This window comes from Lepidochelys kempii, chromosome 8 (assembly GCF_965140285.1).
Source record: "Lepidochelys kempii isolate rLepKem1 chromosome 8, rLepKem1.hap1, whole genome shotgun sequence".
NCBI lineage: Eukaryota > Metazoa > Chordata > Testudines > Cheloniidae > Lepidochelys > Lepidochelys kempii.
The window spans coordinates 39,983,089-39,997,436 of NC_136387.1; positions in this window are offsets into that span (position 1 = coordinate 39,983,089).

Consider the following 14,348-nt stretch of genomic DNA (forward strand, 5'->3'; position numbering starts at 1 on the left):
ATTGTGCCCATGATGATTGACATGATGGTGTTAGGTTGAGAGCCGACAAATGGTGTGTGGGATCTATGTGTCCAGACGTGTGAGCGGTACTCTGTTGTACAGACAAAGGGCAAGTGCAAAGGTTCACAGGGTCTTTGCATTAGTTTCCCCAGGTCATATCTGCTAGCTTCTGGATAAGATTTACACCCATCTTTATGCAATGTTACTGAATGAACAAGAGGTTTCCAACCAGGCCAATCTTACTGCACTGACCAATCTTAGGCTTAACGCAACACTGAAGTAGGATTCTAGAAAAAACTCAAGACTGGGGCCGCTTTGTTAGACTTGTCTTCAGCCTGCGATACCATATGGTGTCCTCCTGAAAGCCAGCAGAATTTTCCAGTGCAACGCACTGATAACATTCTTCTGAGTTCTGACCAACTGCAGGCTTTGCATTTTCCTTCATGGCCAGGTCAGTTTGCCATGCCCTCTCAGTGATGGCCTACCACAGCGATCAGTCCTAGCACCGCTCCTCTTTAATACCTACCCAATCGACCGTCCCTGAACATCATCACAGAGATTTGTCTGGGCTGATACCAGTGCTCTGACTACACAGGCTCAGGATTTACCTATCAGAGAAGAAACCGGAACCAAAGACCTTAACATCGTAGAAGAATATTTCTTATACAGTAGAACCTCAGAGTTACGAACACCAGAGTTACAAATTGACCAGTCAACCACACACATCATTTGGAACCAGAAATACAAAATCAGGCAGCAGCAGAGACAAACAAACAAACAAATAAAAAAGCAAAGACAGTACAGTACTGTGATAAATGTAAACTACTAAAAAAAAAAAAAAAAAAAACCAGGGGAAAGCAGCATTTTTCTTCTGTATAGTAGTTTCAAAGCTGTATTAAATCAATGTTCAGTTGTAAACTTTTGAAAGAACCACAACATTTTGTTCAGAGTTACAAACAACCTCCATTCCCTAGGTGTTCATAACTCAGGTTCTACTGTGTTGGTGGCTAAAACCAACCCTCACCAAGACTTGTTGTACCAGCATTCCATCAAAACAATCAAAAGGCTTGGACAGAACTGCACATGGACTTCCATAGCCAGTGGATCCCACCCCAAATATCCACTAGAATATCTTGGTGTGACATTAGACCAAAGTCTCACACACCACCAGCATCTGAAAAATATCCACAACAAAATAAAGATATGCATGCTGCAGATGTGTGTATAATGTACAGTATATATCACAGCCAAACTATTATCTTAAGAGAATGATAAGGATGCAATGTGGACCACTCAAAAGTCTAGAAATACCCCCTGCATGTGCGGCCTATAGTGAGCCATGAAGGAAAAAAGAATCTGGGTCTACAAATGTTCAAATGCCTTAAATGTAGGAATCTTGCCTAGTAACACTACAGAGCAGAGTTAATGTTGTTTAGGGTAACTGTGCATTTCCATAGCTTAGCATGTTTGGATTTCTTGTAACTTTTACTCTGAATTTTCTTTCTCTTAGCTTAATGATTTGTGCTCTCATCCTGAACTCCAGATTAATGTAGGGTTGTTTTTTTTTTTGTCTGGGACTTTCCTTGGTTTCTGTTGTTTGTTTGTTTTCTTTCCAGCCAGCCCTGTGCCCCTAGGGGTCCTGTCTCTGCTACCTCTGAGGGCTACACTCATGACAGCTTCTCCTGCTTTTGGCCTCTATCATTCTCTCTCATGCACACACAGCTGCACCCAGTCAATGCCCCAGCCCCTGCATTTGCAATCAGTCCCAGGGAAACCCCTGGTCCACATGGCTGAGCATCTGCTCAGGCCTTGCCATGTTGGCCAATTCATTGGGCAGTGGTTTCCATTGTTTCAACCATCACCACATAAAGAGGCACTTAATTGCTCCTCCATTTAGTCTGAATGAAGGGGTGTCACCTCCATCTACTGTGTCTTTCCTGATGGAGCACTACTTTGTGATTTAGCTAGTTTGGCTCTGTGATGCTCTGTACCTTGGGGGAACACCCAGCACCCCCATGTTCATCTTTGTAAAATGATTGTGTGGTATCCAATGCAAAGTTTGTCATGTCAGGTGTCTTCAGAAGGCTCATGATGCACTGAGCATTGTTGTTATAGTGATGTTATAGTAATTGTTGTTACAGAAATATTATAGCAGTGTTATAGGTTATAATTTCATGTATATAGTTATGACGCTGAAAATATGTCTTCATGGCTTAAAATAAGCCCAGGTAAAAACTCTCCAAGAGCAGAGAGGCAGTTCACACCTCATCAGGGAATGTATGGCACAAACCCAGCCCAGCCTCACAGGAACAAAGGACGCTTGCCTAGGCAGGAACAAAAGGATCTGTTGGACTCTTGAGTGAGTCACCCCCCTTCCCTTGGTCAGTTTGGGACTGACTCTGAAGGGTGGGGGTGGGGGTGGGGGAAAAGCCCTGAGGGAAGAAAGAACATGATAAAAGGGAGAGACATTTGCCATGCTCTCTCTCTCTCTTCCACCTACATCTACAGACACCACCACCAAGCGACTGAAGTGCTGATCAAAGGGGAGAGCAACCAGCCAGCCTATGGTGAGAAGCATCTAAGTTTGTAAGGGCACTGAAAGTAACAGCTTAGAATGTTTTTTGCTTTTATTTCATTTGAACAAATCTGACTTGTTGTGCTTTGACTTATCACTTAAAGTCTGTCTTCATAGTTAATAAATCTGTTAGTTTCTTCTACCTGAAGCCGTACGTTTGGTTTGAAGCATGTCAGAGACTCCCCCTGTGATAACAAATCTGGTACATATCCATTTCTTTGTTAAATTGACGAACTCATTGAAGCTTGCAGCGTTCAGCAGGCATAACTGGGCACTGCAAGATGGAGGTTCCTAGAGATGTGTCTGGGACCAGAGATATTGGCTAGTGTCATTCGGTTGCACAATCCAAGGAGCAGCTTACTTGCTAGAGGCTGTGAATGAACAGCCCAGGAGTGGGGGCTCTCAGAGAAGAACAGGGTAAGGCTGGCTCCCAGAGTCAAGGATTGGGGTGACCTAGCAGAGGGATAGCTCAGTGGTTTGAACATTGGCCTGGTAAACCCAGGGTTGTGAGTGCAATCCTTGAGGGAACCATTTAGGGATCTGGGGCAAAAATTGGGGATTGGTCCTGCTTTGAGCAGGGGGTTGGACTAGATGACCTCCTGAGGTCCCTTCCAACTCTGATATTCTATGATTCTATGATCACCGGTCCAGATAACACCAGAGGGGAATATCACAGGCTCCCCGGAGACTTTTCAGTGCTGGGCTGCTCTTTGAATCCTTACGCCTTCTGCTTCAGAGCCAGGAACTTTGTGTGTATACAGCCAACTGCGGGCAGGTCTACACTTAAAATGCTGGATGGGGACAGCTGCACTGATGCAGCTGCACTACTGTAGCACTTCAGTGAAGATGCTCCCATGCCAACAGGAGAGTTTCTCCGATTGGCGTAGTTAAGCCACCTCCTTGAGAGGCAGTAGCCATGTCAATGGAAGAAGCTCTCCCATCAAAATCGCGCTGTCTACATGAGGGGGTAGGTCAGTATAACTATGTCACTCAGGGAGGTGGTTTTCACACCCCTCAGTGACATAGTTATGCCAATATAGGACTGTAGTATAGACCTGGCCTGGGTGTCATACAGAGATATTTCCCCTCCCATTCATGGGAGCCATTCTCTGACACTATGAGAATTGAGACTGTCCCCTCCCCCTCCCTGTCCAGGCACCCTTCACAGCTGCCCATTTCCTGTGTGGATTTCCCTCTAATGCAAGAAACAGGGCCTCATTCCTGCACTGTGCAAGAGCCCACAGGCCTTGTTCTCCGTTCTGTGCCCAGCCCCCGTGGACTGTGCTAGCCACACCCCAAGCCTGGTGGCATGTGGGATTTGCAGACACAGAGGCCCTGAGCTTGTGGGGCCCAAGGTCCAGAGGCTGTGCCTGGGGTCCCCATGGCAGTCTCTCTAGGGTTCATCAGCTTCAGAGCAGATGGGGAGCATGAGATCCAGAGGCCTGTGCAGGCAGGCCAGGCCTCATTGTTAGGAGGGGATCAAAGGCCTCTCTGCTCCTGCTCAGCACAGGGGGCTAGGGTTGCACAAAACTGAACACCTTATCCCTGCCCCTTCCCCGAGGTCCCACTCCCTTCCCCCACCCCTTCCCCTGGGCCATGCCCCTGCTCACTACATTCTCCATCCCTCCATGGCTCACTTTCCCCCACCCTCACTCACTTTCACTGGGCTGGGGCAGGGGGTTGGGAGTGGGAGTGGGAGAGGGCTCTAACTGGGGGTGCAGGCTCTAGGGTGGGGCCGGAAATGAGAGGTTCAGATGTGTGTGTGGGGGGGCTCCAGGCTGGGGCAGGGAGTTGGGGTGCAGGAGAAGGTGAGGGCTCTGGAGTGGGGCTGGGGATGAGGGGTTTGGAGTGCAGGATGGGGCTCCAGGCTGGGGAGTGGAGCCAAGGGATTCAGAATGTGGGAGGAGGCTGTGGATTGAGGCAGGGATTTGCGGTGTGGGAGGAGGTGAGGGCTCTGGGCTGAGAATGCAGGCTCTGGGGTGGGGCAGGGATGAGGGGTTTGGGGTATAGGAGGATTCTCCAGGCTGGGATTGAGGGGTTTGGAGGTCTGGAGGGGGATCAGGTCCGAGGTTGGGTGAAGAGGGGGAGGACTCTGGCTGGGGGTGCAGATTCTGGGGTGGGGCCAGGGATGAGGGGTTTGAGGTGCAGGAGGGGGCTCTGGGTTTGGGGGGGCTCAGGGCTGGGGCAGGGGGTTGGGGTTGGGGCTTGGGCTTACCTCCAGCAGCTCCCAGTCAGCGGTGCAGTGTGTCTAAGGCAGGGTCCCTGCCTGTCCTGGCTCCATGTTGTGCTCTGGAAGCAGCCAGCAGCAGGTCCGTCTCCTAGGTGGGGGTGCCAGGAGACTCCACGTGCTGCTCCTGCCCGCAGGCACTGCCCCCCAGCTCCTATTGGCCATGGTTCCCAGCTAATGGGAGTGCAGAGCTGGTGCTTGGGGTAGGGGTGTCATGCGGAGCCCCGTGCCCTCCCCCCCCGGCCTAGGACACGGACCTGGTGGCCACTTTTGGGGTGCAGTGTGGTGCCAGGATAGGTAGGGACTAGCCTGCCTTAGCCCTCTGTGCCGCCAACCGGACTTTTAACAGCCCCGCCGGTGGTGCTGACTGGAGCCACTAGGGTCCCTTTTAGACCGGGTGTTCTGATCGAAAACTGGACACCTGTCAACCCTAAGGGGGACCATGAGGCAAGACAGTGGCCAGCTCTCAAACATGCCCCTCCCCCTAACCCCTTCATCAGGCAACCCAGCCTTTGGGGCATGGTGGGGGGGGCAAAGCAGGGGATCAGTTTTTCACATGCAAAAACAGGCTCAGGGAGGGGTTGGGAGAGAGCAGAGAAGGCGGTGGGGGGCAGGGCAGGCCTATCCTTGGGTCCTCTCTACCAAAGCTTTTGACACGGTCTCCCACAGTATTCTTGTCAGCAAGTTAATGAAGTATGGGCTGGATGAATGCACTATAAAGGTGGGTAGAAAGTTGGCTAGATTGTCGGACTCAAAGGGTAGTGATCAATGGCTCCATGTCTAGTTGGCAGCCGGTGTCAAGTGGAGTGCCCCAGGGGTTGGTCCTGGGGCCGGTTTTGTTCAATATCTTCATAAATGATCTGGAGGATGGTGTGGATTGCACTCTCAGCAAATTTGCGGATGATACTAAACTGGGAGGAGTGGTAGATACGCTGGAGGGCAGGGATAGGATACAGAGGGACCTAGCCAAATTGGAGGACTGGGCCAAAAGAAATCTGATGAGGTTCAATAAGGATAAGTGCGGGGTCCTGCACTTAGGATGGAAGAACCCAATGCACAGCTACAGACTAGGGACCGAATGGCTAGGCAGCAGTTCTGCGGAAAAGGACCTAGGGGTGACAGTGGACGAGAAGCTGGATATGAGTCAGCAGCGTGCCCTTGTTGCCAAGAAGGCCAATGGCATTTTGGGATGTATAAGTAGGGTCATAGCCAGCAGATCGAGGGACGTGATCGTCCCCCTCTATTCGACATTGGTGAGGCCTCATCTGGAGTACTGTGTCCAGTTTTGGGCCCCACACTACAAGAAGGATGTGGATAAATTGGAGAGAGTCCAGCGAAGGGCAACAAAAATGATTAGGGGTCTGGAACACATGACTTATGAGGAGAGGCTGAGGGAACTGGGATTGTTTAGTCTGCAGAAGAGAAGAATGAGGGGGGATTTGATAGCTGCTTTCAACTACCTGAGAGGTGGTTCCAGGGAGGATGGTTCTAGACTATTCTCAGTGGTAGAAGAGGACAGGACAAGGAGTAATGGTCTCAAGTTGCAGTGGGGGAGGTTTAGGTTGGATATTAGGAAAAACTTTTTCACTAGGAGGGTGGTGAAACACTGGAATGTGTTACCTAGGGAGGTGGTAGAATCTCCTTCCTTAGAAGTTTTTAAGGTCAGGCTTGACAAAGCCCTGGCTGGGATGATTTAATTGGGGATTGGTCCTGCTTTGAGCAGGGGGTTGGACTAGATGACCTCCTGAGGTCCCTTCCAACCCTGATATTCTATGATCGATTCTATGATCCCCCTCTGCTATGGTCAGCCCTTCAAGCCTTCTGCAGAGGAAGGAGCTGCCGGGCAGGGGATCGGGAGCCTGCAGAAGGATGAGGACCTTGGGCAGGGAGGGGCGAGAGAGCCTGGAGGAAGCGGAGCTGCCAGGGTCAGGAGACCGGAAGTGGAGGGTCACAGTCCCCACAATGGACAAGTGGCCAGTATGGGAGGAGGGAGAGGAGCAGGGGGAGCAGGGGCAGGAGAGGATGTGGACAGGTGGCAAGGAGGGGGCAGGTTGCAGGGACAGGGGGTAGGAGCAGGGATGGGAGCAAGGGTGGGGGCAGGTAGCAGAGAGGGGGTAGGGGACAGAAAGGGGGCAGGGGAAGGTGGCAGGGGGTGGGAGCAGGGACAGGGTGGGGGCAGCTGGCAGGGAGTAGGAGTAGGGATAGGGGGTGGGGGCAGGGGGTAGAGGGTGAGAGCAGGAACGGGGAGGGTGCTGGGGTAGGGGGCTGGGGGTAGGAGTAGGGGGCAGGGGCAGGTAGCAGAGAGGAGGTAGCTGGCAAGAGGTGGGAGCAGGGGCAGGGGGAGGGGGCAGGTGTCAGGGAGGGGGAGCAGGGATGGGTGGGGGCAGGCTGCAGAGGAGGAGCCCAGGTACCGCTATGCTTGGGAGGGTGGCTCTGCCTGGCTGTAGCTCAGGTAGCAGGAGCAGTGCAGAGAAGCCAGCAGCGCTGACCTGGGCATCCAGGCCTCAGCCCAAGAGCCAGCAAAGCTCCCGGGGCCAGGCCAGCCCCACAGAGCAGGGGCTCCCCAGGGACTGTGCCAGACGGGCTCCACTGACCCTTGTCATGACATTCTTTTTCACTGACAGACATAACCAAAAAGAAACAGCCGAATGCCGTTCAGTGGACCGAAGAGTGTCAGAGGGCCTTTAACCAGCTTAAAGCGACACTCATGTCTGACCCTGTACTAAGGGTCCCAGACTTTGACAAACCGTTCCTAGTAACCACAGATGCATCCGAGCGTGGTGTGGGAGCAGTTTTAATGCAGGAAGGACCGGATCAAGAATTCCACCTGTAGTGTTTCTCAGCAAGAAGCTGTCTGAGAGGGAAAGCAACTGGTCAGTCAGTGAAAAAGAATGTTACGCCATTGTCTATGCTCTGGAAAAGCTATGCCCATATGTTTGGGGATGGCGTTTCCACCTGCAAACCGACCATGCTGTGCTACAGTGGCTTCATACCGCCACGGGAAATAACAAAAAACTTATTTGGTGGAGTTTAGCTCTCCAAGATTTTGATTTCGACATCCAACACATCTCAGGAGCTTCTAACAAAGTGGCTGATGCACTCTCCCATGAAAGTTTCCCAGAATCAACTGGTTAAAATCATCCTTGAGATGTGGAAAATATTGTTAGTCTTTATATACTTGGTAGTATATTTAGACGTGCATGTGTCTTATTAACTCTGTTTTTTCCTAGAGCTCCAGGAAGAAATCCTAGCTAGCGTTCCACCCTATCTGTGATTTGGGGGGCGTGTCATAAATATAAAGGGAATGGTAAACACCTTTAAAATCCCTCCTGGCCAGAGGAAAAACCCTTTCACCTGTAAAGGGTTAAGAAGCTAGGATAACCTCGCTGGCACCTGACCAAAATGACCAATGAGGAGACAAGATACTTTCAAAAGCTGGGGGGAGGGAGGACCTCTCTGTCTGTGTGATTCTTTTGCTGGGGACAGAACAGGAATGGAGTCTTAGAACTTAGTAAGTAATCTAGTTAGAGATGCATTAGATTCTGATTTCTTTAAATGGCTGAGAAAATAAGCTGCGCTGGAGGAAATGGCTATTCCTATTTTTGTGTCTTTTTGTAACTTAAGGTTTTGCCTAGAGGGATTCTCTATGTTTTGAATCTAATTACCCTGTAAGATATTTACCATCCTGATTTTACAGAAGTGATTCTTTTTACTTTTTCTTCTATTAAAATTCTTCTTTTAAGAAACTGAATGCTTTTTCACTGTTCTTAAGATCCAAGGGTTTGGGTCTGTGGTCACCTATGCAAATTGGTGAGGATTTTTATCAAACCTTCCCCAGAAAGGGCAGGGGTAATGTTTGGGAGGATTTTGGCGGGGGGGCGGGGGGGAAGATGTTTCCAAATGGACTCTTTCCTAATAATAATAATACCGGTTAGATGTTTGGTTGTAGCAGCGAAAGTCCAAGGGCAAGTTGTACCTTGGGGAAGTTTTAACCTAAGCTGGTAAAAGTAAGCTTAGGAGGTGTTCATGCAGGTCCCCACATCTGTACCCTAGAGTTCAGAGTGGGGAAGGAACCTTGACAGCCCTGGAGAAGCATCATGGGGAGTGTGACAGATTTCTCTGGCCCAGGTGAGCGCTGGCCGGGCCATGCCCAACCCTCTGCCCAAGGCAAGGGGCTCTGGAGGCAGAGCCAGATGCTCTCAGCAGCGGCTTGCAACTCATCTCTTCCTCTCCTCCACCTGGCCCCCCTTTGCACCCCAGTGCCAGCCCCCCTCTCCCAGGCAGGGGCCACAGAGGGCAGCAGAACAGACCAACTTGCAGCAGAAGGGCTGCTGTCCCTCCCACCCCACTAACTCACTCTCCTGCTAGTTTATGGCTGGAACATTTTGTTTGCGAAGTGCTGTCAGATGCGACATTAAGAGGCACCATAAATCAGAGTGCCGGGGCCTCTCCAAGCCTCCGCAGATGAAAACCTTTTATCACAATTTGGATCTGTTTGCACTGGTATGAAAATTACGGCTCCAGTTTAGCATCAACCTCCCATTATTCATGTCCCTGTGAGGCTGCAGTGCCTGCAAAATTGGATTGTTCCAAGCTTCCCCTCCCCTCCACATGCTCCCACAGCCACTCTGTCCTGGTGCCACCTGCCTGCTCCCTAACAGGCTCAGCCCCTCCACCTCAACCTGGGCATGAGTGGGAGTGAGGCCAGGGCCCCAAAGCGCAGCGGCCAGATGGATTGGGGCCAGGAACCTGTTTGGATCGGGGCAAGAGCCTCAAAGGGCAGTGGCCAGCTGCATTGGGGCCAAAGGCCAGCCTGGAGAACTGAGAAACCAAATGGGGGTGGGAGATAGAGAGAGCTCCAGCCCCTAGCATGGATCCCCCAGAACTGGACACTGTCTGAGACACAGCAATTGCTCCAAGCCATGGACCCTGCTCTGAACCCTGGCCCCCTCCAAGCCATACCGTGCCCTGAGCCATGAACTTGCTTCTAGCCAGCCCCTGCTGCCATATACATCAGCTCTGAGATGACATGCCATGAGCCATCACCCATGCTGGATGCCATGCCAGTTTCAAGTGGCACCCCGCCCCAAACCATGGCCCTGCTGCAAGGCCCGCCATGCTCCAAGCCATGGCCCTGCTGCAAGCTGCTTCCTGGCTACAAGCAATCCAGAGATTCAAGAGGTGCCCTGATGGAAGCCATGCCCAACTCAGGGTCCCAGCCCACTCCAAGCCACATCCTGTGGTCTGAGCCACAACCCCTCGTCTGAGCCCCACCCCGCCCACACCACGCTCTGCCCTATTCAAATTAATGGTGTTAAATTTGCAAATGAATTTTAGTTCTGCTGTTTCTCTTTGAAGTCTGTTCATTTGCAAATTTAACACCATTAATTTGGGCTTGAATAGGGACTAGGAGCGGCTGGCTCATTACAAAAGCAGCTTTACCTCTCCTGGAATTGACACCTCCTCATGTATTATTGGGAGTGGACTACATCCACCCTGATCATAGAATATCAGGGTTGGAAGGGACCTCAGGAGGTCATCTAGTCCAATCCCCTGCCCAAAAGCAGGACCCATCCCCAATTAAATCATCCCAGCCAAGGCTTTGTCAAGCCTGACCTTAAAAACCTCTAAGGAAGGAGATTCTACCACCTCCCTAGGCAACGCATTCCAGTGTTTCATCACCCTCCTAGTGAAAAAGTTTTTCCTAATATCCAACCTAAACCTCCCCCACTGCAACTTGAGACCATTACTCCTTGTCCTGTCCTCTTCCACCACTGAGAATAGTCTAGAACCATCCTCCCTGGAACCACCTCTCAGGTAGTTGAAAGCAGCTATCAAATCCCGCCTCATTCTACTCTTCCGCAGACTAAACAATCCCAGTTCCCTCAGCCTCTCCTCATAAGTCATGTGTTCCAGACTCCTAATCATTTTTGTTGCCCTTCGCTGGACTCTCTCCAATTTATCCACATCCTTCTTGTAGTGTGGGGCCCAAAACTGGACACAGTACTCCAGATGAGGCCTCACCAAAGTCGAATAGAGGGGGACGATCACGTCCCTCGATCTGCTCGCTATGACCCTACTTATACATCCCAAAATGCCATTGGCCTTCTTGGCAACAAGGGCACACTGCTGACTCATATCCAGCTTCTCGTCCACTGTCACCCTAGGTCCTTTTCCGCAGAACTGCTGCCTAGCCATTCGGTTCCTAGTCTGTAGCTGTGCATTGGGTTCTTCCGTCCTAAGTGCAGGACCCTGCACTTATCCTTATTGAACCTCATCAGATTTCTTTTGGCCCAATCCTCCAATTTGTCTAGGTCCCTCTGTATCCTATCCCTGCCCTCCAGCGTATCTACCACTCCTCCCAGTTTAGTATCATCCACAAATTTGCTGAGAGTGCAATCCACACCATCCTCCAGATCATTTATGAAGATATTGAACAAAACCGGCCCCAGGACCAACCCCTGGGGCACTCCACTTGACACCGGCTGCCAACTAGACATGGAGCCATTGATCACTACCCGTTGAGCCTGACGATCTAGCCAACTTTCTACCCACCTTATAGTGCATTCATCCAGCCCGTACTTCTTTAATTTGCTGACAAGAATACTGTGGGAGACAGTGTCAAAAGCTTTGCTAAAGTCAAGATACAATACATCCACTGCTTTCCCTTCATCCACAGAACCAGTAATCTCATCATAGAAGGCGATTAGATTAGTCAGGCATGACCTTCCCTTGGTGAATCCATGCTGACTGTTCCTGATCACTTTCCTCTCATGTAAGTGCTTCAGGATTGATTCTTTGAGGACCTGCTCCATGATTTTTCCAGGGACTGAGGTGAGGCTGACTGGCCTGTAGTTCCCAGGACCCTCCTTCTTCCCTTTTTTAAAGATTGGCACTACATTAGCCTTTTTCCAGTCATCCGGGACTTCCCCGGTTCGCCACAAGTTTTCAAAGATAATGGCCAATGGCTCTGCAATCACAGCCGCCAATTCCTTCAGCACTCTTGGATGCAACTCGTCCGGCCCCATGGACTTGTGCACGTCCAGCTTTTTTAAATAGTCCCTAACCACCTCTTTCTCCACAGAGGGCTGGCCATCTATTCCCCATGTTGTGATGCCCAGCGCAGCAGTCTGGGAGCTGACCTTGTTCGTGAAGACAGAGGCAAAAAAAAGCATTGAGTACATTAGCTTTTTCCACATCCTCTGTCACTAGGTTGCCTCCCTCATTCATTAAGGGGCCCACACTTTCCTTGGCTTTCTTCTTGTTGCCAACATACCTGAAGAAACCCTTCTTGTTACTCTTAACATCTCTCGCTAGCTGCAGCTCCAGGTGCGATTTGGCCCTCCTAATTTCATTCCTACATGCCCGAGCAATATTTTTATACTCCTCCCTGGTCATATGTCCAACCTTCCACTACTTGTAAGCTTCTTTTTTATGCTTAAGATCCGCTAGGATTTCACCGTTAAGCCAAGCTGGTCGCCTGCCATATTTACTATTCTTTCGACACATCGGGATGGTTTGTCCCTGTAACCTCAACAGGGATTCCTTGAAATACAGCCAGCTCTCCTGGACTCCTTTCCCCTTCATGTTAGTCCCCCAGGGGATCCTACCCATCCGTTCCCTGAGGGAGTCGAAGTCTGCTTTCCTGAAGTCCAGGGTCCATCAAATTGGCCCTGTCAGCACTGGTTCTCCACTTGTGAGGTAACTCCCTTCTCTTCATGTGCCAGTATATTTATGTCTGCATCTGTAATTTTCACTCCATGCATCTGAAGTGGGGGTTTTACCCACGAAAGCTTATGCCCAAATAAATCTGTTAGTCTTTAAGGTGCCACCGGACTCCTGGTTGTTTTTGTGGATACAGACTAACATGGCTACCTCCTGATACTTGAGGATGATGAAGCAGCTGAGCCGCAGGGCCTGGGCTGGACCCTGGGGGCAAGGAATAAGGCACCCTAGGAAGACACGGCTCACAGAGCGAATTGCTCCCTGTTAGGGACAGTGCATTTTTGCTGGAGTTTTCGGCTACCATTCCCAGCAGTGGGGCAAGGGTTGGGGAGGGAGCAGCTGCCTGAGGCCCTGGTCAGGACAGCAGAATACTGTGCCAGGCTTGGCTGCAGGAAGGGGTGCAGCTAGCACATACCACCCAGCCGGGTTTCCCTACTGCTCACATCCAGCGAGCCCGTCGGGGGCTAGTGCGCGGAGCAGGGGATAGTGCTGGGAAGTAGCAGTCCCACCCCAGCTCCCAGCTGCCTCTGGTTCCTGGAGGCTGGTAGGAGACAGAAGCTCTTCCCAACACCTGAACAGGTGCTGGTTGCTCTGCTTCTGTCTAACCTAGGCATATGTAAAGTGCCCATTGCCATGGTGTCTCTGTGCCCCGTGCAGCAAAGTCAGCAGTGTGCTGGGAGTCAGCACCCAATGGCTGGGGATTGCTTATGGGGCACACAGGGGTAGGGTCTGGGGAGGGAATTGGGGGTGTCATTGGGAAGTGGTGGCTGCTGTTGGAGGAGTCTCAGCCCTCATGGTGGAGAAACAGCAGCTTAGCAGCTCCACTCAGAGGTGACTGGGCCTAGGCCTCTGCTGGGGCTTCCCCAGGTTGGCTGGGTGGGGCAGGCTGGCTAGAGGATGCTGTGGGAGAAGCAGGCAGCGTTGCTCCCTCGGGTAGCGGCCTCCCACTTGACTCCCTCTTTTTAATGCCTGTGCTCAGAGTGCAACCCCCACTGGCCCCTCTTCAGCCTCTGAGGCTGCAGACGGGAAATCCCACGGTTTTTGTAATGAGTGAAATACAAAAATGAATGATACAGTCAGAACAGCAGCCCCTGTGTTATTTGTTGATATTTAATTCCCTGTCTGGGCAGCAGTAGGAAGCAGGATGGGTTTCTGGGATAGCACATTGTAACCATGCCTCAGAGGGCCACAACTGAGAATGCCAAACTCAGGACAAACTGCTGAGGAACAGGGCAAACACAACCCAAAACTGGTAGTTATTCTTCCATAAGATATATCAAACCAGCAACAAAAGTAAACTTTTGTTTCACCACACTGGCTAACAAGAAATCAGAACAGCAGTTTCCTCAGGCATTCCAGTTCTTATGTCACCACCAAAAACATTGGATTCAGAGATGAGTAGCTCTTTACAACCAGTCTCATCAAATAAAAGTTTCTTCTGATCCCAAAGAACCAGCCATACACCCAGGTCAATATATAACTCAGATCTTACCCAAAATTCGCGCTGATGCCAATCTTTTAGTATCTAAAACCTAAAGATTTATTCATAAAAAGAAAGAAAGAAAAAAGGTGAGTGTTAAAATTGGTTAAAGGAATCAAATACATACAGTAATTGTAAAGTTCTTGGTTCAGGTTTGTAGCAGTGATGGAATAAACTGCTCGCTAAAGTCAAGTCTCTGACTGCTTCCAAATCATTGGAAGGAACTCAGTCCATTAGTTAGAATTCTCCCATTAGTAAAATCCTGAGGTTTGGGCAGAAAGGAGGCTGGAGCAGGGCAGAGGCAAATGGGAGGCGTTTCCAGGGCCTTTTATATCTTCTGC